General features: G+C 43.3%; 1 protein-coding gene and 1 long non-coding RNA gene across 13 annotated transcripts in view; both read left to right on the forward strand.

The window, feature by feature from the left end:
• LOC139746178 (putative neural-cadherin 2) overlaps window positions 1–24,687 on the forward strand; it is a 760,037-nt gene that overhangs the window by 581,113 nt on the left and 154,237 nt on the right. The window lies entirely within an intron of this gene.
• LOC139746183 (uncharacterized) overlaps window positions 1–24,687 on the forward strand; it is a 47,219-nt gene that overhangs the window by 19,745 nt on the left and 2,787 nt on the right. The window contains exons 1-2 of one of the 2 annotated variants that reach the window (XR_011712095.1): window positions 9,150–9,426; window positions 12,715–13,147. The exons of the other annotated variant lie outside the window; for it this stretch is intronic. This is a non-coding gene — a long non-coding RNA (uncharacterized lncRNA). Of the gene's footprint in view, window positions 1–9,149; window positions 9,427–12,714; window positions 13,148–24,687 lie in introns of those variants that run through there. 2 annotated transcript variants of the gene reach the window in all.

A 24,687-nucleotide genomic window follows, 5' to 3' on the forward strand; every position in this document is an offset into this window, starting at 1 on the left:
AGGTAGTGATCGAGATGGGTTGTAGGTGGTGATGGAGGGTGGGTTGTAGGTGGTGATAGAGGTGGGTTGTAGGTGGTAATGGAGGGTGATGGAGGGTGGGTTGTGCGTGGTGATGGGAGTGGGTTGTAGGTGGTGATGGAGGTGGGTTGTAGGTGGTGATGGAGGGTGATGGAGGATGGGTTGTGCGTGGTGATGGGAGTGGTTGTGGGTGATGACAAATGTTGTAGGTAGTGATGGAACAGATGGTGACATGAGTTGTAGCATATAGCCATCATAACCAGCCATTTCCTCGTACTGAACTGTGTCGATATTGTTGTACTTTCCTACCTTTACCCTATGAGCATTGACCTTTCCTGCCATACACTCACCAAATGTACCTATGACCTTAACCCCTTCTCCTTGCCTGTGGCTGACTTCACCCCTACGATGGCATGCGACGTCTAAAACACTCCATGAACTTCAGGTCCCCACCATTCAAACACACATTTAAACTGTATGGTCTCGTCCCTCTCCACCTTACGCATCCTACAGGCCTGCTTCCACCTCTCTCTCTCTCTCTCTCTCTCTCTCTCTCTCTCTCTCTCTCTCTCTCTCTCTCTCTCTCTCTCTCTCTCTCTCTCTCCAGACCCCTCACACTTACCTTCCTTACAATCCCATTCAGGAGCAGATTAAACAGCCATGGTGACATCACATTTTGGGTCACACAGACCCACCTTCGCCTGGACCCACTCGCCTTGTCTCTTCCTTCCGACACACACACACACACACACACACACACACACACACACACACACACACACACACACACACACACACACTTTCTCCCACTAAAAACACTTTCCACTGCCTTTTGGAACTTCACTGAACCTCGTACATCCATAACATCTTCTATCATACAGCTTTGGTTACCTCCACGTCATACGTTTTTCCAAATCGATAAAAGCAGCGTACATGGTGTATGGAACAATATCTTCAAAGTTTCACTCGTTCATATTGCTGTAAATGACTTGGGTTGATTTGAGCATTACCATAATATTTGTGTCTCGTTTCATTCACGCATTCAGACAGTGTCTATATATATATATATATATATATATATATATATATATATATATATATATATATATATATATATATATTCATAGGCTTCATTCGTTGCTTGTAGGTTTTCGTGTCACAGCTTTGAAAGCTCTGTTGTTCAATTAGGAGTTACCCTTTAGTAACTAAAGTCCAGTAGACTGAAATGGTACACGGAAATAAACGTCTGCCATGCACCATATTCTTGATATACGCCGGTGAACTAAGAACATCTGTGGACCTCAAGAGCCATGACGGGTTATGATAAGGATAGACAATCATGACGAGATCCATACACAAGAGATGGCCTCTACATCTGCGTCATACGACAGTGTGGTTGGAGCCCACTGCACAGTACCCTCACTACTGTGAGACGGAGGGAACCTTATGCAGATGTCCCACACACACACACACACACACACACAGCGTCGGACTACATAAGATGGAAGGAGTTGCTGCTGCTGGGGTTAAGTGGAAACCCGTGTCGGACATGAGGAGGGTGGACGGCGCTCTGAGAGGCACAGTTTCCGCCAACAATGGATGTCAGGGGGGCGTGAGTGGCCCGTCCAGGCTCTCATTAACGCCAACGCCCTGGTGAAGGCGCCTCGAGAGGAACACCATTGATCCAGTGGTGCGTCATTGGCATTCCAGGTCACCCCAGACGTCAGCTCGAATACTGGAATTCGCAACGTCACCACCACCACCACCACTACCGTCACATCTGCATATACATCCAGATGGATAACACTGTTGCCATCACCCCCCCTTTTGAAGAAGAAAATGATAAACACGACATCAGGTGATCATACGTCGAGAATTGCTGTACCATCACACCCCTTTTTGAGGAAGAAAATGATAAACACGACATCAGGTGATCATACGTCGAGAATTGCTGCACCATCACACCCCTTTTTGAGGAAGAAAATGATAAACACGACATCAGGTGATCATACGTCGAGAATTGCGGTTTAGCGAATGGGTATTTGGTTCGTGAAGATCGCCCACGGGTGTTTGATGATGCGTGTGATGAGGCCTCGCTTCGTCGTCTTCCTCCCCTCCAAAAAAAATACAGATCATGACGTCCTTTACATTGGTTCTGGTAAACAAATGACGACTGCAAGGCTTCAAGAAGAACGTCCTGGAGTTTGAACCATCCAAGTAGTGTTGAAGTATATAGTGTGTTCGGTTCTGCTCAGCTAATGATTTGGCGACTCATCACTGAGATAGAATGATAACTCAGCTACTCCCAAATTACTTGCCTCTCATGATCATTCTTCTCATGCCCAGGTGCATTGGCCCCAATAATCACCCATCTCTTTCCATCCACTTTCAGTTTTACCCATATCAGTCTAGAGTTTACTTTCTTACACTCTCAGAACTCCTGTTTCAGTAGTGCTACTCCTTCCTTTGCTCTTGTCTTCTCACCAACCTCTGACTTTACTCCCAAAACATTCCCAAACCACTCTTCCTCTTTACCCTTGAGGTTCATTTCACTCAGAGCCAAAACATCCAGGTTGCTTTCCTCAAACACACTACCTATCTCTCCTTTTTTTCTCATCTTGGTTACATCCACACACATTTAGACACCCCAGTCTGAGCCTTCGAGGAGGATGAGCACTCCCCACGTGACTCCTTCTTCTGTTTCCCCTTTTAGAAAATTAAGATATAAGGAGGGGAGGGTTTCTAGCCCCCCGCTCCCGTCCCCTTTAGTCGCCTTCTACGACATGCGGGAAATGCCTGGGAAGTATTCTTTCTCCCCCTATCCCCGGGGAAGTGAGTCACTGGGTGGAGGGGCGAAGGTTCTCATACTTTCTGCCTTTATCCATTTACGTCGCCACCCCGCCACACATGAAATATATATATATATATATATATATATATATATATATATATATATATATATATATATATATATATATATATATATATAATCCTGGAACGCGTGTGAATTCTTGTTGCGCTATACTGAAGGCTGACACTCACCTGCTGTGACTGGATGTAAATTTTCCAGTAAACTGTAAATCATTCTTCATGACAGGATTCATGGAATGAAATTCGAGCATTTGTAAATGATAGCCAGGGGTGAATTTACCTGGCCTTTATTACGTTTTCTCCTCTCTCTCTCTCTCTCTCTCTCTCTCTCTCTCTCTCTCTCTCTCTCTCTCTCTCTCTCTCTCTCTCTCTCTCTCTCTCTCTCTCTACGCTGAGTCTATCCGTTTACGATCTGATCATTTACACTTCCTCCTTAGGTTCTCGTATAGTCTCAATATATATATATATATATATATATATATATATATATATATATATATATATATATATATATATATATGTGTGTGTGTGTGTGTGTGTGTGTGTGTGTTGTTTTGGTGCATTACACATGACAGCTAAAGGCAGTGTGAACGAATGTGTCCTTTGATGTCTTTTCCTGGCGCAACCTCGCGCGTGCGCGGGGGGAGGGGTGAATTTTTCATGTGTGGCGGGGTTTCGAAGAGAATGGATGAAGGATGGGTTGGGCCATTCTTTCGTCTGTACCCTTGCGCTACCTCGCTATCGCGGGAGACAGCGACAACGTATAATATGTATGTGTCCGTTATCATATATCACTTTCATTGTCTATTAAAGAACCTATTTCGTGATATATATATATATATATATATATATATATATATATATATATATATATATATATATATATATATATATATATATATATATCCATCACTGATTCCCTAAATACATCCCATTCCTCCCCGACTCCCCTTACTTCCATTGTTCTCACCTTTTTCCATTCTGTACACAGTCTCTCCTGGTACTTCCCCACACAGGTCTCCTTCCCAAGCTCACTTACTCTCACCACCTTCTTCACCCCAACATTCACTCCTCTTTTCTGAAAACCCATACTAATCTTCACCTTAGCCTCCACAAGATAATGATCAGACATCCCTCCAGTTGCACCTCTCAGCACATTAACATCCAAAAGTCTCTCTTTCGCACGCCTGTCAATTAACACGTAATCCAATAACGCTCTCTGGCCATCTCTCCTACTTACATAAGTATACTTATGTATATCTCGCTTTTTAAACCAGGTATTCCCAATCATCAGTCCTTTTTCAGCACATAAATCTACAAGCTCTTCACCATTTCCATTTACAACACTGAACACCCCATGCATACCAATTATTCCCTCAACTGCCACATTACTCACCTTTGCATTCAAATCACCCATCACTATAACCCGGTCTCGTGCATCAAAACCGCTAACACACTCATTTAGCTGCTCCCAAAACACTTGCCTCTCATGATCTTTCTTCTCATGCCCAGGTGCATATGCACCAATAATCACCCACCTCTCTCCATCAACTTTCAATTTTACCCATATTAATCGAGAATTTACTTTCTTACATTCTATCACATACTCCCACAACTCCTGTTTCAGGAGTATTGCTACTCCTTCCCTTGCTCTTGTCCTCTCACTAACCCCTGACTTCACTCCCCAGACATTTCCAAACCACTCTTCCCCTTTACCCTTGAGCTTCGTTTCACTCAGAGCCAAAACATCCAGGTTCCTTTCCTCAAACATACTACCTATCTCTCCTTTTTTCACATCTTGGTTACATCCACACACATTTAGGCACCCCACTCTGAGCCTTCGAGGAGGATGATCACTCCCCGCGTGACTCCTTCTTCTGTTTCCCATTTTAGAAAGTTAATACAAGGAGGGGAGGATTTCCGGCCCCCCGCTCCCGTCCCCTCTAGTCGCTTTCTACGACACGCGAGGAATACGTGGGAAGTATTCTTTCACCCCTATCCCCAGGGATAATATACATATATATATACATATACACACACACACACACACACACATATGCACATACACACACACACACACACATACATATATATACATATGAAAAATGTAAGAACAATTTAGAAACAAACTTTTAGCTTGAAATGAATGAAAAAAAAAAAAAATGAATGAATGTCACATAATGGTTCAACCTCTGGCTATGGAAAAGGAAATGTACAATTTATTCACACAAACGTCAATAGCAGTTCTCATCAATTTCACCACTGTGTCAATAAGCTTCAATGTCTAAGCTACATTTTTCTCCAACTTCACTATTTTCTTGTCAAAAACACCATGCATGAAAACTATCACTCCATTAACACAACTATAAACATTTACTTCCCCTTTAAAAGTTCTGGGGAAGTCTGTCTCGATACACTGCGGCGAGGCGACGCGACGCTGACACAATCACTGTCACAATATCACTTCTGCCTCCTCAAGTCAATCTCTCAGCCACAGTGCAGGCCTTCATCGTCGAAATCGGTCTTCTTCCTCATTTGCCGAACCCGTCCTCCAGCGCGCTCTCCACCCAGCACCTCGTCCACGTCCTTCCACAACCAAACTTTAGTATGAGATCCTCTTCCTCTCTGGGTACATCTTCCACGTCTTCCATGCTCTTCAATTACTGCGTGTTCTCGTTAACTTCACCTTCAGTTCCATGACCTTTGCACTTAAAGGTGTCATGTGGGCATACTGCCTCACCTTTCTTGTGAACTCATAACTATTTTCACCAATGTAATGGGCAAACCAAGAGCTCTGCTGATAGCATCACCATGTCGACCAGTGTGGCAACATCTGAGAATGTTAAGAAATATGTCCAATCTGGTGCTCTTTCTCTTCCTCTTCTCAGAGGCAAACAACACAGTTTGGCACTTTTTGTTCATAGTTTGCATTGGACTGTTTATGCAAGATAAGAATGTGGTTTGTATGTCCGCTGTGACTTGAGTCAGACTGGCTGCCATAGAGACACTACTGCTTGTTAGTGAAGTCACTCCTCAGAATGATCACTTGCTGTTTCCATGAACTATACTATTTTTCAAACTTTTTTACATTCTTTTTGGTGTTTTATATACATTATTTATTTCTTTATGTACAACTTACAGATTACTGTATATGTCAGTGGTACTGCAACTTGCCAGTGAATAATTGGCAAGGACTGCTTATCAGAACGATAACCTAATTTTGCTTTAAGCAGATTTTGAAAGATTTTTTTGCCTTCATTATTGTATATTTTTATGAACACCATTGAAGCAGATTGCTGGATAGTGGGGCTTTTTGTAGCCTGGATGAGATGTTGGTTCGCTTTAAGAGATGAGACGCTTTCAGTACTTATGCATCGCCTCGGTAGAGATAATCTCCCTAGGACCAGGTATGATCTCCCTTGCTCTCTCCCTTTCGCTGAGTACCGCCGGGTGCCCGTGGATTGTGAGTGTGTCTCCCTTTTTTTATTATGGGATCAAGACAAGTGTTTGCGCTCCCTTTCACACACCACCAGGCAGGAGAAAGGGGAAGTTTCTGTAACACTATGACACTTTTAAGAATTTCCAACACCGACATCGAGGCACTTATATATATATATATATATATATATATATATATATATATATATATATATATATATATATATATATTCTATATCCGTACCTATGTGCTAAACCAGTCAATTAATCCCCCTTTTTTTTTTACTCTAACTTTCCTCAATTTTGCAAATGATTTACTTGAAATACGTTGTAGTGGAACGCCACGCGACTCAAGCAATTTGGCATCCATCTGTAAGTCGAAACAAACATGTATGGTTCACCCGGAAGTATAGATTTCCTCAACACACACGAGAGATGCAGAGGAAGTTAAACACAGCCAGTCTTAAGTTCCCCCTCTGTCAACTCCCTGATGAGGAGGTGGGGGAAAAAAATAAAGTTCCTCTAAAGTTACGAGACGACCAATGAGAGCATAGTAAGATGACCTGAAACTTTGGAACGTATGGAATGAAACCATGGCTGGAGGAGGGAGGTGGGTGGTCATTGGCTCTTATGGAACCTCATTGTACTTCCCTGGTGTCATCGTATGTCGTGTATAATGCTGTCGAGGGTGTCATGTCGAGGGTTTGACACAGTGTTAGTATTTTGGTTTGGTGTATCCTTGTCGGAGCGATGGCTGAAACGAAGCGTTATCCTGGTCGGAGCGATGGCTGAAACGAGGCGTTATCCTGGTCGGAGCGATGGCTGAAACGAAGCGTTATCCTGGTCGGAGCGATGGCTGAAATGAGGCGTTATCCTGGTCGGAGCGATGGCTGAAACGAAGCGTTATCCTGGTCGGAGCGATGGCTGAAACGAAGCGTTATCCTGGTCGGGGCGATGGCTGAAACCGACGTTGCGTTCGTCCATAAAAGGGAGGGATGTTGTTGGCTGTGAAAAACACGTGGGATTTACAGGCGCCACAGGATGAGTGCACGGGCGGGAGATCCCTGCCTTCACAAGGAAGTGTTGACCATTTATATGAAAGATCTGGACTTCATTTTTTGCAGAAAGATCCCCCACGAAAGATCAGATTCTTGCCCGGAGTGATGTAAAGGTTCCTGGCTATATTCAAAATGTTATCTTTGACATAAAAAAAAGTCTCCTTAAGTCTCCCTAAAAGCAGAAATTTATATAATTTATTTATAACAATTTATTTATAAAAGGAGAGGCTTTCATTACGTTTTATTTTTTTGCGTATAGAATAGATATTTATACAGAAATTTAAAAAATAAGAAAATTGAAATTGTAAACATTTGTATTCTAATTCTTTATGATGGTTCATGTCGTCAAAACATTAACTTATTCACTTACTTATTTTTCCGTTCGTATTTCCTGATTGTGTCTCATTCATTTCCATTTATCCAAAACACTGGGGTCATAGGGAAGAGTAGTGGTTGCTGAAGTTAGTCATTGTGGCTACTGACGAAGGGGATGTACTTGACCAAGCGCGTTAGGACTACCACCAAGCAAACCTTTGAAGGTATAAGCCATCAAAATGTCTCGGGTGAGGTGGGGGAAAAAGTTTCATTCGAAGGAGATAGACACTACAAAAGCCCTCTCGTTATTTTAACCCAGTGTTTAAACAGATCTTTTATTTTTTTTTCCTCCCCATCATAAGCATTTGAATTAATCTATCCAACTTCAGTGTCAGGAGTTTTCACTTAAGGATCGTGTATGTTTTGCGTTTAAACCTGAAGTTTCTATAGACCTAAACTCTAGTTTCAAATGTTTGATAATAACTTCATCAGTTTAGAAGTTGGGATGATTAATATTTAAGTGTAAATCCCTCAAGTAATCCAAAAGTGTATTGATCACAATTTAGCCAATATTCACAGTCCTTAAGTAATAGTAAACCCCGAAGTAATCTACTTTGTAAGTAGAGTAACGCCGCTGATCTACTTCATCCCTCTACCATTGCCAGAACGCGTCATAAGGTATTAAAATTTTTTTTTATATATACAAACCTGATGTATCACACTATGCAAGACTTGAGACACGGCAGCATTATAGAGACTTATTAAATGGCGTAATAATGGTCACAGTAATTAGAACCATGTTAATGAGGTCTCTTAATGATCAAGTCTGCTCGGTACACACTCGCGAAATATTAAATAAATGGCAAGAGTCATAACCCATCAAATATAATTCTAAATAAAATATTGATTTATTTTTTTCGTAAACTTTGGATTACAGTCTTCTAATTCAAGGGAATTCCAAAGTATTTTAGTACTTTTTTTTGTTACTCAAATGTAATTGTCTGGAACTTTTGCAGGCGGAGTTTTGGTCTGGTAATACGTATTTGTTTCGAAGAGTTTTATGGTAATTTTGGCATTTGTAAGCATAGCAGTGAAGGGGGTCGTATGATCTCGCGGTCGTGCAGGGTTTCTTAAAGAAATAGATGTTTGAATGGTAACACCTCGACATGGAGGAATATCTGTGTGTGTGTGTGTGTGTGTGTGTGTGTGTGTGTGTGTGTGTGTAGATAAATGTATTAGGGTGACTGTGTTGAGAGCGTACATGTTAGTGTGTGTGTGGGTATGTGTGTCTGCGTGAGTGTGCGTGTGTGTGTGTAGGTATCTGTGCCTGTGTGTGTGTGTGTGTGTGTGTGTTGTGTGTGTGTGCGTGTGCGCGGCGGTGGGAGAGGCCCGTCGTCAGCCGAGGCGAGCTGGAAGCCAGGCGACCACATTGCCAGTCCGAAGCTTCCCGCACGTTGGTCGTCGTCGCTGGCGCTCGCTCTCCCTGACACACACACACCGAGCGCCCGCAACGCTCCCTCCCTCCCTCTGTCACGCGCCGCTCAGTAGTGTCTTCGGCATCGGGCGGGAAGGTCACGCTGTGTGGCGCTCCGCTCCTCAGCCAGCCCCTTCCTCCTGGCGTCGAGGGAACGAGTTACCGCCCCTTCCTACACCGTCGTATTTTGTGATTATTTTTGCCTCGTGTTTCGCAACCTGTTTGTCAGTGGCTCTGTTCTTCGAGGTTAAGGTAATTAGAGGTTCCTTCGACCGCTTAAGTACGACGGTACGAGCCTAGGAACACGACGGTACGACCTTAGGAGCACGACGGTACGAGCTTTTAGGAGCACGACGGCACGAGCCTTTAGGAACACGACGGGACGACCCCTTAGGAACGACGGTAATGGCGATTTTGGTGTGTTAGTTTGGCCTTTGACCCGACCTGTATGATGAGAGATTGAAGGCCAGGTCATCCTATGCCGAAGGGTCGTTACCGTCGTGCTTAAACGTCGTACTGGCGTGCTCAAGGGTCGTATACCATCGTGCTTAAAGGTCGTACTGGCGTGCTCAAGTGTCGTATACCATCGTGCTTAAAGGTCGTACTGGCGTGCTCAAGGGTCGTATACCATCGTGCTTCAAGGTCGTACTGGCGTGCTCAAGGGTCGTATACCATCGTGCTTAAAGGTCGTACGAGCTCAAGGGTTGGGCCATTATGTTCAAAGGTCGTACCGTCGTGCTTAAGGGTCGTACACCGTCATGCTGAAAGGTCGTACTCTCGTGTCGTAGCATCTTAGTTACAGGTCGTACTTTCGTGCTCTAGGGTCATACCGTCGTGCTGAAAGATCGTACTTTCGCACCATCGTGCTTTTAGGTCGTACTTTCGTGCCCCAAGGGTCGTACCATCGTCAGAGGTGGTCGTACTCTCGTGCTAAAGGGGCTTTTAAGTTGAGATACCTAAAGTCATTGCTTAAAAAAGAAAAAAAAAAAGGGGGGGATTTGAGTTTAAATATGTTGGGGAAAAACAGGTGATCAAAACTGAAGGAAGCTCTTTGAATGTTGGTAGTTCATATGACGTCGAATTGATCGAAGTTTACAACGAAGAAAACGCGTTTGAATTCATATGTCTTCGCTTGATCTGAGTTTACATTGAAGAGAATGCGTCTGAGTTCATTTGATGTCATTTGATCGGGATTTTACAACGAAGAGAACGCATTTAAGCTCATTTGGCCTCGATTGATCGGAGTGTACAACGAAGAGAACGCATTTGAGTTCATTTGACGTCGATTGATCGGAGTTTACAACGAATAGAACGCGTTTCATGGTCGCTGAGTTGAAAATGAGGGTAAACACTTGGGGTTGAAGTCATGGGTACAACACATCTTTCAAACGGGCGCACATAGTCACCAACGACCTTTCAAACGGGCGCACATAGTCACCAACGACCTTTCAAACGGGCGTACATAGTCACCAACGCCCTTTCAAACGGGCGCACATAGTCACCAACGACCTTTCAAACGGGCGCACATAGTCACCAACGACCTTTCAAACGGGCGTACATAGTCACCAACGACCTTTCAAACGGGCGCACATAGTCACCAACGCCCTTTCAAACGGGCGCACATAGTCACCAACGACCTTTCAAACGGGCGTACATAGTCACCAACGACCTTTCAAACGGGCGCACATAGTCACCAACGCCCTTTCAAACGGGCGCACATAGTCACCAACGACCTTTCAAACGGGCGCACATAGTCACCAACGACCTTTCAAACGGGCGCACATAGTCACCAACGACCTTTCAAACGGGCGTACATAGTCACCAACGACCTTTCAAACGGGCGCACGAGTCAGCAACGAGCGTCAACGAGCTGGCTGGTGTCTTAGGGACACAACGCCTCACCCCGTCAAGGCTCGTGTTCCGTATTTCCGTGTCTATTGGCGTGGCAGCGGGCGCGGCGCTGTGTTGTGAGTGGCGTTGAATCACTTAAATGCACCACCTCACTCGCTGAGGCGTGGGGCGCGGCTGGAGAGGATAGGCGGGGTCTCGTCAGCAACCCCAAGAATTTTTTAAACGCTCCTTAACAGAGCATTAAGATAAATGTTAAACGTCCCTTAACAGAGCATTAAGATAAATGTTAAACGTCCCTTAACAGAGCATTAAGATAAATGTTAAACGTCCCTTAACAGAGCATTAAGATAAATGTTAAACGGTCCTTAACAGAGCATTAAGATAAATGTTAAACGGTCCTTAACAGAGCATTAAGATAAATGTTAAACGGAGCATTAAGATAAATGTTAAACGGTTCTATAGCTATAGATAAATCAACAGTTTGATACAAAAAGAATTTCGACGTCTATAACTATAAATTAATAAATAGTTTGATAATGATAACTATAAGTAACTTACGTCAATACAAAAGTATATGATAAATACACGACACAAACGTATAATTTGCGAATTCTTACTTAGAAACTCTACATATTTTAAGGAAATTAGGTTAAAGTCGAAGGTTTTTCGTACATAATTACAGGAAGATATAAAACTATAGCTATATCTTTTTTTTTGTTAGCGTTTATATAGAAATGGTTGTCATCTGAGGCAGGAGAGAAGATATAGACGGGTGTGTGTGTGTGTGTGTGTGTGAAGGACAAGGGGGGAACACATTTAGCCATCAGTGAGGAGGATCTTGTGAAGGACAGACTCAAAAAGCATTTTGTTGTCTGGAGCCACCCGTAGTCTGTGACAGTGGCCATACGTATTTGTTTCGTTGGTTGTGTTAGTGTAAGGGTATAGGAATAGCGCACACACACACACACACACACACAGACGAAGTAGAGTAAGTAGATACACACACCCGTAGATAGACAAAAAATGAAATACAGACATACACGCACACAGACACAGACGACAAGGAAAGAAAACGAATATTTGGACCATTTTCTATAACTTGGCGTCTCATGTAAATAACCGGAGAAGCCACTTCAATTACGAATGTTTCCCGATAATGATTACCACCTTTGATCAACCACAGACCCCGGGCTGAGGGGGTAGAAGACAGCCCTTGAAACCATCGTTAATCAGACGTTACTGGATCTCAGAATTATATTCATCTGGATTGATCAGTAAAGAGATTATATTTTCTTAGAGATCGTATCTGTGATTACCGTATGTGAATAATTGACGAGACACAGTTCATTAATATTGTCGCAGATTTTGGGTCAGAATTTATTTTTATGTCTTTTACAATATTACGAAAAAATATTAAATTTGAATATTAAGAGACCAGCATGAGGGATTTTTTTTATATCTTTTTTTGATTTCATAAACTTGTATTATCGTGGCTCTGTCGTTTCTGTGGGGGGGTCGAGATCGTAAATGGACATGATGAATATTTGAATATGAATATTTGAATATTCATTACCTCATGATTGACGTCCGGCTTGATAAACAGAGACAGAATCATTATCGCCAGCCATTGACTGACATACGATAAGCCAGATTTCTTCTCTTTCTTTTTTTTTGGACGTTTTTGAAAAGCTTGTAGACTGATATTGTCAAAGAACTTTGTTGTTTTGAAAGAGTAGAGGGATTGAGTGACCACCTTGTGGTATACGATCCTACTGAAGATGGAGACCCACCTGGGTTACTGACGTGCTCCGAACCTGAGATCTGTCGATCTATCGACCTACAGACCACACCCCCCCAACCCATCGATCTATCGACCTACAGACCCACCCCCACCCATCGATCTATCGACCTACAGACCATACCCCCCCCAACCCATCGATCTATCGACCTCCAGACAGACCCCAACCCATCGATCTATCGACCTACAGACAGACCCCAACCCATCGATCTATCGACCTACAGACAGACCCACCCCCACCCATCGATCTATCGACCTCCAGACCCACCACCAGTATGGACCCGGGCAAGATATTCCAGATCATCACAAACAGCACACTCCTGGGTGAGTAGCTGGTCCCTGCCTGGTTGATATACATCCACATTTGCTGTGCTCTGTGTCTGGTGGTTGGCTGGTGATTGGTTGGCCCTACCACAGCTGCTGGTGGTTGGCTGGCCCAACCACATCTACTGTAGTGTGTGTGTGTGTGTGTGTGTGTGTGTGTGTGTGTGTGTGTGGTGTGACCTGGTGGTTGGCTGGTGGTTAGCTGGCCCTACCACAGCTACTGTGCTCTGTGTCTGGTTGTTGGCTGGTGGTTGGTTGGCCCTACTACCACAGCTGCTGTAGTGTGTGTGTGTGTGTGTGTGGTGAGGAGCATCGTGTGTCTGGTGGTTGGCTGGTGGTTGGTTGGCCCCACCACAATTGCTGTAGTGTGTGTGTGTGTGTGTGTGGTGGGGACTGGTGGTTGGCTGGCCCTACCACAGCTGCTGTAGTGTGTGTGTGTGTGGTGGGGACTGGTGGTTGGCTGGCCCTACCACAGCTGCTGTAGTGTGTGTGTGTGTGTGTGTGTGTGTGTGTGTGTGTGTGTGTGGTGGGGACTGGTGGTTTTAGCACCCAACCCTTGCTCTCTATAAATGCTGTACCATGTGTTGAGTCTCAGGTGAGTGAGAAGTGTGGTGAATTGGGATGCGTTCCGTATGAAGAGTCTAGAGGCTTAAACGTACCTACGGGGTAAATGTTGGTGGTGGATGTGGACAGGTGTGTGGCTGGGGAGGATGAAGATCGGGGTTATGGTGGATGGGGACGTGTGGCTAGGGAGGATGAAGGTCTGCGTTGTGGTGGAGTGGATATGTATGTTAGGGGTAGATGGCTTGGGGATAGATGGCTTCGTCTGGGGTGAGGAGTGGGTGAGTGTATGTGATGGTGGGGAGGTTTCATTGGATCTTAGGGTATGTTGGGGGTTCAGAGTGTGTTGTAGGTCATGAGTACAATATAGGGTTGTGGCAAGAGGGTGAGGTGGGTAAGGAGGAGGTCGTGTGGTGAATGAGTGTGACAGGAGTTATTTGTGGGTACTTAGGCATAAGCGGGTGGATGTTTGGGTATGTGTGAGGGAATGTGTATGTTTTGCGTGTCTGGTGGTTTAGGGTATGTCAAGGTATGATATATTTTCTTTACTGTTGTATCTCAAGTGGGTATGGTATATTTTCTTTTCTATTATCCCTCAAGTGGAATATACTTAGCTGGTGTTAACTGCACAAAAAAAGGAAAAAGAAATATCCTTTCGATTTAATCTTACCATGGTCCTAGTCTGGGACTATCCATCTATCTATCTATATATATATATATATATATATATATATATATATATATATATATATATATATATATATATATATATACGACTGAACCTTAGAGGTAATATCCTCACTTGGGCCCCCTTCTCTGTTGTCATGTGTAATGCGCCGAAACCACAGTTCCCTATCCACAACCAGGCCCCACACACCTTTCCAGGGTTTCCCTCGGAAGCTTCACTTGCCCCGCTTCAGTCCGTTAACAGCACGTCGCCCCTTATATACCACATCGTTTCAATGCACTTTATCATGTACGCCTTTCACCCTTCTGCACGATCAGGCCCCGACCACTCAAAATATATCTCACTCCAACCTTCCATCTCTAGTTTAGTGTACCAATCTTCCTTGATTCCTCCCCTCCTGATACATATGTCCTCTTTCTCAACCTCTCCTCACTCATACTCTCCATATGTCCAAACCATATCAGCACGCTCACTAATCAAATGGACTCCACCTGTAAAATGGACTTTAAGAGTGACGAGTCATCTCTGGCGAGGTTGTACCTTCGTCAGTGGACAGAAAGGAGTACACCATCCACGAAGAGCTACTCACTCCAAAGAGTCCATCCTTACCCTGCTACTGATGGTGGTGCTTACTTGCAGCTGCCGCAGCACCCCTTAAAAGGGGTCCTGGGGTTGTATAATGATAAGGAATTAAGGAATAGAGAGAGAGAGAGAGAGAGAGAGAGAGAGAGAGAGAGAGAGAGAGAGAGAGAGAGAGAGAGAGATGGCTCGTTTTGCCCTCCATTAAACTTCCTAATAATGTTAAGTTTGTCTAACTATGCAGCTCCACCTGGCTGGGAGTTTTTTGGTGAAATCATCGGGGTTTTTTTTTTACCCTAGGTTTGCCTGCCGAAAACTTGTTTAATGTGTTCACGTTATAGCCTGGGGTCCTAGGCGTTGCCTTGGGAAAAGTGGGGATCAAACCTTTAAAGTCAATTCAGTATTTAGGAAATAATTGGGTATATCCTTATATCTCTGTATGTGAGATCGATAGATTAAGCTTTGATATATATATTTTTATTTTCAGTCATTATCTGTTTTGTTGTGAAGGTTCTGCAATACCTTTAGTGAGTAAAGATGTAATTGATTTATTTAGGGGGTAGGAGACGTTCTCTTAAAGGCATCGTAAAGTATACGTAAAGTAAAGTGAGCTTTAAGACCATGGTGTAAGTAAGGTGAGCTTTAAGATCGAGCTGCGAAAGGTGTTGGGGGGGAAAGGACCTTCCGAAACCATCGTAAGGTCTTCGTAAATTGAAGGTAAGATCTTAGACGTGTGTGGAGGCACATCTCCCCAACTTCTATATGTGATACAGGAGGCTTGTAAGACCATAACATGCTAACAGTAACCAGAAATCCTTTATTGGTGGCCCTGATTTGATTCACTGTTCTGCCTTATATAGCATTAGAGTTGATGACGGTGGTTTGATAATGTCCCATCTCTTTATTGTTCTATGACCTCAGAACTTCAGTATGTATCAGAAATGCCAGATGCCTCTAAACACTGCTGGGTGATACTGCTCAGGCAGGTTAAGATAGCATGAACTGAAGATGTGTGTGATTTCTTATCTTTATCAGTCAATGTTCTTGAAGGTAGTTATTTAGCATATTTTTTGTGTTGGTGATATCATGATGGTTACGGAGTGGGGGTATATGTCATGTGTGTGTGTGTGTGTGTGTGTGTGTGTGTGTGTGTGTGGCTAGTTGATTACTGGGTAACACGCAATTTGGTCATCTCAGAAATTACAGTCTTCAACTTGCTAACACTACTTTTGGGTGCTTGTGTTTTTGTCTTTCCTTCAATTTCATTTCCATTGATGTTTTATCACATTGTATCGTTCATTTCTACCTTCGTAGACAAGATGAAGACGTGTTGGACAACGACGCTTCGATTCTTTCTTTTTTTAATGGACCTGACCCTCAGAGGTCAGGTCAAAGTTCAGGCTATCCTGGTTAAGGGTCGTATTGACGTGTTGTAACGTAAGGGTCGTACTGTCGTTATCAAGTGTCGTACGCTAATGGCCATGGGTTGCATTTTTTTTTTTTTTTACTTTTTCGCACTTTTTGCAAAAAAAAGTCATTGTGAGGAGTCTCTCTCTCTCTCTCTCTCTCTCTCTCTCTCTCTCTCTCTCTCTCTCTCTCTCTCTCTCTCTCTCTCTCTCTCTCTCTCTATCTATCTATCTATCTACTTATCTATCTATCTGTCCATCTATCTATCTATATCTATCTATCTCCCCGTCACTCGAAAAGCAATGGAAGAGAATAGACCCACAAGCCTACGGAAAGATAGAAAAGCTCTGTGAGTGTATAGAATCTTGATCTTGAAGAACACTATACGATGAGAATGGCTTTAAGAAGAAGACAGTTCTGCAATGTCGTGTTTTGTTTTGTGAAAAGGAGACAACATAACGGTCAATCCTCATGTGGCTGGTCTCCACACACAAAGTATGGGAAGCAGCTGCTAAGTGCGTCTTGCGTTGCCAAGCCATAGAGGCGAGGATGTATGCAAACAGCTCGTGAAAGCTGTGGTCAAAGTATTACCTGTAGAACAACAGAGTGGAGGAAGCTGTATAGATGTCGAGGGTTATGACGGAATGATTTTACAAAGATCCCAAACAAATGAGGATCTACAGAGGTATGTCACTTAGGTTTGATCACATATATAGACCTTACAATAGCCTACTGATAATCCGCAACAAGAACCTGTAGATTCGAAGTGTTTAAAAAAAAAAAAGAAAGGGAATAAGCTGCTGAAAAGAATTACCAGAAAACATTTGAGGTGGTAGAAATGAGAGCGACGCGGTATAGCTAGAAAGATTAGACTAGTCTACATTTTTTTTTGTGTTTGAGACACGGTTTGGACGAAGGCAGCATCTTCTGCAGACGATAAGAAGGTGTTGGGCTTTTAGACTAAGGCGACTTAGGCGAGCAAGTAACGAAGCGACCCGGAGGCACACTCCTTTAAGACGCCAGTTGAGTGAGATGTCAACCCGGTCCATAAGTCTCGCCCACATGTGGCTGGGAAAGAACTTAAGAAGACTTTGCTCGAGGGAAGATTTAAGAGATGGTTTTTAAGGTGGGAGGAGGAGGAGGATTTAGGGATGGGGGGAAAGGGAAGGATTAGATGTGGAATTATCCCAATTAGAGCGAGAAGCAAATAAAGTTACCGAAAAGGATGGCTTTATTAGAAGGGAAAGGTACCTTAGAGAGTTTAGATTATCAAGTCTAGAAAAGAGGAAGAGAGTTGTTAGAAACGTATTTGGTTAAGAACCGTAAAAAAAAAGAATATCTAATGGTTGACGTAAGAATAACTTTAAGGCATATTGTATTTAAGAATATGCAAGGTTTGCTTTTGTTACTCTGCGAACAAGAGAGTGGCAATGATTCCAAGTGGAAATAAAAGCGAGATGAGAATAAGAAAGACGAGTGTCATAACCTGGTACCCCTTGTGTCCTCCCTGATGCGACAAGCGACAGAGCACGGGTGATAAAACCACGAATTGAAGGGAAGGAAGAGTTGAGGGAGAAAGGGCACGCGAAACTCCATGTAAGCCAGGATGCGTCAGCATGTATGTATCAATATCATCCACCAGGAAGCGATAACTTCGTGTTGGAAGTCCTTGTCTGTCGTCAGTCTGTCTGGTAGGGGGGTCACAGAACCCGACCCACTCTCTTCACATGAGGGGGAATCGGATCTTGAAGTGTACCCTACGAGGCTTAAGGGTAGTTAGATGGCGCTAACGAGTGTGACCCGTTGTCATTCACTCGTTCGGGAACGCCATCGGTGGCTGTTGAGGCTAGAGTTAATTACCGTACGGTGTTTCATTACCGTATATTATACTCTATGAGTCGTTAGGTCTGGAGGCGTTGGTGCTAATGAGACGTTGAGAAATGACGCATTTGTTTATCAATTCTTTTCTAATCAGACTTCAGTGCATGAGGTAATGGCTCCCTGTGTGTGTGTGTGTGTGTGTGGGTGTGCTTGGTGGGGCTTCTCCCCAGTGTGAAGGCCCCAGCGGGTCGACAACCCAGCACCCGACCAACAGACTGGCGCGGGAAGAGAATTTAAGCGCCTCGCTTGTGTTTTATGTCGTCATATTTACTGAGGCCTGGAGTCCGTCCACCCAGGCTGGCTCGCTCGCCTCTTGTCCAGCAGAGGCGTCGCATCTCGACACTAATGAAAACGGATTTCCAACCGAGTTGCCCGAACGCTGAATATTCATCAGATTTTGGGTAGGGGCGTTCTTTTAGGTGTCTTGTGTCCCGGATGGATTTGGTTGTTTAGGTATTCCTTTCGTCTAAATTACAAACGTCCTACGTCTGTAGATGTAATGACGTATTATGAATATTAACCACTGGGGGATGTTGCTCCTCTCTCTCTCTCTCTCTCTCTCTCTCTCTCTCTCTCTCTCTCTCTCTCTCTCTCTCTCTCTCTCTCTCTCTCTCTCTCTCTATTCTTTTTTTGTATATAAAGCACCACGAAGTCTTATGGAAAATGATTAGCCTTTTCGTCTGTCGTACCATTACGAAGTCTTATGAGAAATGAGTCTTTCGTTCTCCTTAGCATCACAAAGTCTTATGAAAAAAACCCACCAGCCTTTTCGTCCGTCGAAGCATCACGAAGTCTTATGAAAAGCCATCAGTCTTTTCGTCCTTCAGAGGCATTATGAAGCCTTATAACCAAGAGACCAGTCTTCGTTAGAGCATCATTAGCAGTACTAGCAATCTAACGAAGTATAATACTGTACACTGTCCGGGTACTGAGATGTGGGAGTGAAGGTGTGGTAGTGGTCAGCCAGCGAAGGATCTTGCTGGAGATCCGTCATCCGTCGCCCACCCCAGCAGGCAGGTCGCCTGGCGCCTCTTTTGCCCAGTTAAATCAATACTTCAGTTCGTCCCAGCAATGACTGTATGATACGCAGATCATCACGATTATAAAGGCATACCTTATATATATATATATATATATATATATATATATATATATATATATATATATATATATATATATATATATATATATATATATATAAACCCTGGGGATTGGGGAGAAAGAATACTTCCCACGTATTCCCTGCGTGTCGTAGAAGGCGACTAAAAGGGAAGGGAGCGGGGGGCTGGAAATCCTCCCCTCTCGTTTTTTTTTTTTTTATTATTTTTCAAAAGAAGGAACAGAGAAGGGGGCCAGGTGAGGATATTCCCTCAAAGGCCCAGTCCTCTGTTCTTAACGCTACCTCGCTAACGCGGGAAATGGCGAATAGTTTGAAAGAAAAAGAAAGAATATATATATATATTATATATATATATATATATATATATATATATATATATATATATATATATATATATATAGCATCTTCCTCCTGACGATAAAGCTTTTTATATATTTATTCTTTTTGGAGTTTTTTTTTTTATTCTTTGGGGGGTTTACTTTTTTTTTGGGGGGGAGGGAGGGAAGGAGGGAGCGACGAGATGAAATATATATATATATATATATATATATATATATATATATATATATATATATATATAGAAGGCTAGTCTATAGCTCCTCCTTGTCTCGTGGAATGACTTGGAATGGGCGATGAAATGAGGGCCCACAGCGGGCTAGCGTGAGGGTCTCATGATATGCTGTAAATGTAAAGAATGAAACTCGAAAGACAAAACAAGAAAAAGGAAACGTGTGTGTGTGTGTCTCAGATACTCATGTGTGTCCAGACCCTTGGCGACTGACTGGAGCTGGATTTTTAAGGGGGAATCTTTCCTTTCTTCTTTGCAGCATTTCCCTCAAGTGAGCGGGTATTGCTGGGTCCTTTTGACCTGCCAGCTGCTCGCTCAGTGCCATGAACAAGAGGTGGGTCGGGTCTCTCCCCCACCCCCTCATTAGCCTCGGCAGTGGATTAAACGAGAGAGAGAGAGAGAGAGAGAGAGAGAGAGAGAGAGAGAGAGAGAGAGAGAGAGAGAGAGAGAGAGAGAGGCTGGGTTGGTTGGCTGGTTTAGTCTCCGCTGTCCTGGAAATGATTATGTCCTGGAACGTATGTGAAACACTGCCCAAGAAGCTATTGTCGCAAATATCAGGGAAAAAAAGAATATGAGTAGTAACCCTTCGATAGTATATATATATATATATATATATATATATATATATATATATATATATATATATATTTTTTTTTTTTTTTTTTTTATTATACTTTGTCGCTGTCTCCCGCGTTTGCGAGGTAGCGCAAGGAAACAGACGAAAGAAATGGCCCAACCCACCCCCATACACATGTATATACATACGTCCACACACGCAAATATACATACCTACACAGCTTTCCATGGTTTACCCCAGACGCTTCACATGCCTTGATTCAATCCACTGACAGCACGTCAACCCCGGTATACCACATCGCTCCAATTCACTCTATTCCTTGCCCTCCTTTCAACATATATATATGTTTTTATTATTATTATTTTGCTTTGTCGCTGTCTCCCGCGTTAGCGAGGTAGCGCAAGGAGACAGACGAAAGAAGTGACCGTTGTTGATGCCCTCCCTTTCTCTCTCGAGCTTAGGGATTTCTCATCCTTCTCTCGTCTTCCCCCATCTTCCTACAACACTTCTCTACCCGTATGTGTGTGTGTGTGTGTGTGTGTGTGTGTGTGTGTGTGTGTGTGTGTGTGAAGCGTCTGGGGTAAACCATGGAAATCACCCGATTGGAGGAGACTCCTGTCCGCTGTTGGTACATCAGTCGTCATAACACAGTCCTGTATATGTGGAGGTCATAGTAGCAACAGTAGGAGTCGTCGTCAGGCACGACTCACTCACCAGCAGTTTCGGACGTGAGTGAGTGAGTCGTCTTCCTGGGTCGTCTTTTCACCCCTCGTCATTGTTGAGTGGGGAAAGGGAGGATCGGGGTCGGGTCGTCTCTAGGATTGGGGTCCAAATCTTCGGCGCTCGCGCTGGCATGATTTTTAAAAAGTTGCTCGGCTGGTGTTTGACTGTTCGGAGCTCTTGTTACTGGAGAGAGAGAGAGAGAGAGAGAGAGAGAGAGAGAGAGAGAGAGAGAGAGAGAGAGAGAGAGAGAGAGAGAACGAGCCAGGTTTCCCATGCACTGTGTAGGTAGTCAGTCTGCTGGTGTCACCACCCACTACATAGCGTCCACTCCGTCCCTGGAGTGTGTAATGCCACGTCTCGTTACCCCACCAGCAGGAGACAGTCTCCTCTCCCAACAAAGTTTTGTTCGCCAAATCTGTTTTCTCTCCTTTAACTCTTGGTTTTTATGTTACCGCGGCTATTCTTCGCTTTTGTCCACTACTTCATGGCTCTCTGGTTCTCCTGTGTGTGGTCGTAAGTCTCTCGCGTGTACTTACGACAGAGACGTAAGGAGGAAATGTGGAATTCGTCTGTTACGGCATCGAGTGAGACGTGAGACTGGTGGTTGGATAGTTAAGGAGGTGGTCTGTGTGTGTGTGTGTGTGTGTGTGTGTGTGTGTGAAGCGTCTGGGGTAAACCATGGAAAGTTTTGTGGGGCCTAGATGTGGAAAGGAAGCTGTGGTTTCGGTACATTACACATGACAGCTAGAGACTGAGTGTAAACGAAAGTGGCCTTTTTTTGTCTTTTCCTAGCGCTACCATGTGTGGCGGGGTGGCGACGGGGATGAATAAGGGCAGACAGTATGAATTATGTACATGTGTATATATGTATATGTCTGTGTGTGTATATATATGTATACGTTGAGATGTATAGGTATGTATATGTGGGTGTGTGGACGTGTCTGTATGTACATGTGTCTGTGGGTGGGTTGGGCCATTCTTTTGTCTGTTTCCTTACGCTACCTCGCTAACGCGGGAGACAGCGACAAAGTATAATAAATAAATGATAAGTGAATGATGAATATATATATATATATATATATATATATATATATATATATATATATATATATATATATATATATTTGCGAACGCACTTATGCCTCTAGTGCATTTGAGTTTAGGAACATAAGTTTGGACGCATGTTCCTCGCCATCAGTTGCTATATTCTTTAAAAACCCAGTGACATTGTCACTCGTCTGCTCAACCTCTCTTGAGGCTATATACTGAGCTGTTGGAGGAGGTTCAGAGGAGGGCAACAAAGACTGCAACAGAATTGAGGGAACTCAGTCACAAGAGTAGGCTAGAAGGAAAGACGCTAGAGGAGGTTATACGTGAAAACAACTTTAGAAATTCTCCAGTCTGGTTCGATGAGGCGAACTGTTTGAACTCGACCATTTGAGCAGATGGAATCACAGGTAGCTATTATAACAAGAGAAGTGGGTGACATGGAACAAGTTAGGAGAGGAAAGCTGTAAATGCAGACGGTAGAAGTAAGTTTAAAAGGTTTTATGAAACTAAAAAAAAAAAGCAAATGAGATGAATGGGACTAATTGAGTGTAGAATCTCCATTTCTCCCTTGCCCCTCACCCACCCGTATAGCACAAAGAGGGACGTATATATCCACACGTTGCTGTTCACATATTGTTGAATTCTGTTGCTGGTCACAGACTTTTAATTTTGTTGGCTGTTGCTGGTCACAGACTGTTGAAGTCTGTGTCTGCTGCTAGTCACAGCCTCCAGACGTTTAGGTCGAAATGGGTCGAATAAGATCCAAAGCTAATGTTTTCATTTAATTGCCTCATTTATCACGAGCAATTAGCCAAAAATTCATTATTGTGGAATTAATTGTTCGGTCATGGCATTAATTAGCCTCAATTGATCACTGTGTAATATAGCTTACCCCCAACCATTTGGGAAATATAAGAAAAAAAACTAATTTGAGTTGAAACGAGTTTTTAATCTAATGTGTTTATGTTAGTACCATCGCCACTCGGCTTACTGGTTTGAAGATCGTTCACTGAATGTGATTGACTTGTTTTTTAAAAGACTAGCAGATTCGAGCCTTCAGGGCCCTCATTTGCAAGCTTCTGCTGACCGACTTTTTATAGTATAGATAAAAATATGTCATAAACCTTTCCCGAACATGTATTACCTCAGAAGCCAGCAATTTCTTCTATCCTGCCAAAGGAATTGGGTGAATTTTAGCAACTGTGTATGAAGGTTAATCATCATACCTCTGGTAACTTCCGCGGAGTATTTACACCGACTTTCTTTTATGATTTAGATGAACATAGCAACATAGATTAGCATCCAGTCGTATATAATAGGTCAAAGGAACGGGATGTGACATCACACCCACGCCCCAAAATGAAGCAATTCACAATTTATCACTCGTTCTCGTGAAGGGGCGTGTCGCAACATCACGCAGAGGTTGGTGGAGATCGTGAACCTCGGCGTCCATTGTTTTCCACGGGTTGCAAACAACAAGAGAAAGAGGAGGTAGGGAGGAGACCTTGTATCTGGTGCCCCTCACCCGTGTCTGAGTCGCCTAGGGAGGGGAATTGGTAATGATTGTGCAAGGGTGGACAGAGTGAGCCAATTTGTTATGGACTTTTTGGGCGTAAGGTTTAGGAAATGGAATTCGTTCAAAAGCCAGTGGGATTAGAAATGGAATCTCGTTCAAAAGCCAGTGGGATTAGAAAGATCCGACTGGTTTTCTTTGGTAGAAAACTTGCCATTGTGGAAGCTGTTCCTGGCTTCGGATGACAGTTTGTGGACGCGTAATATTTAAGTGTCAATAGGCCAGGGTTTATCTGTTGAGATTCGACCCTATTTTCTGTGTGATTTACGGTAGTTTCTTGTTCTGTCACGTCTCTTACATCAGGCAGGCGCAACTGAAGATAGAAAACGGATGCAAAAAAATACACCCAAAACTATAGTGGTAAAAAGAGAAAGACATGGAACTCCTTTTTTTTTTCTTTCTTTGGAGAGTTGGCGAAGCGTGTTTGATTTAGGATATGTTAGACACGGGCCATGGGACACCAACGTCGCTAAAATTTATAAATGTATGTAGATCGATAGATAGATAGATAGATAGATTTATTTCCGTCTCCTAACAAGGCGAAGTATCTCCACCAGTGAGAGCCATGGTGTTGATATCATCAGCAAAAATCTCGTTTCAAAAGGTTATTAAAAATGTCCTCAGGACTTGGCGCAGATCCCTTTTGTACCGTCTCCCATTGGAGCAAAATGTTTAGATGAAGGAGGTTATTTATAATGTCTAGCGGCTTCATGGAAAATAAGATGAACAGGACAGATTATTATCATTTTCATTATTATTATTATCATCATTATTATCATTATACACTAACACAATTAAGTGGATTATTATTAT

This window comes from Panulirus ornatus, chromosome 64 (genome assembly GCF_036320965.1).
Source record: "Panulirus ornatus isolate Po-2019 chromosome 64, ASM3632096v1, whole genome shotgun sequence".
Classification (NCBI taxonomy): Eukaryota; Metazoa; Arthropoda; class Malacostraca; order Decapoda; family Palinuridae; genus Panulirus; species Panulirus ornatus.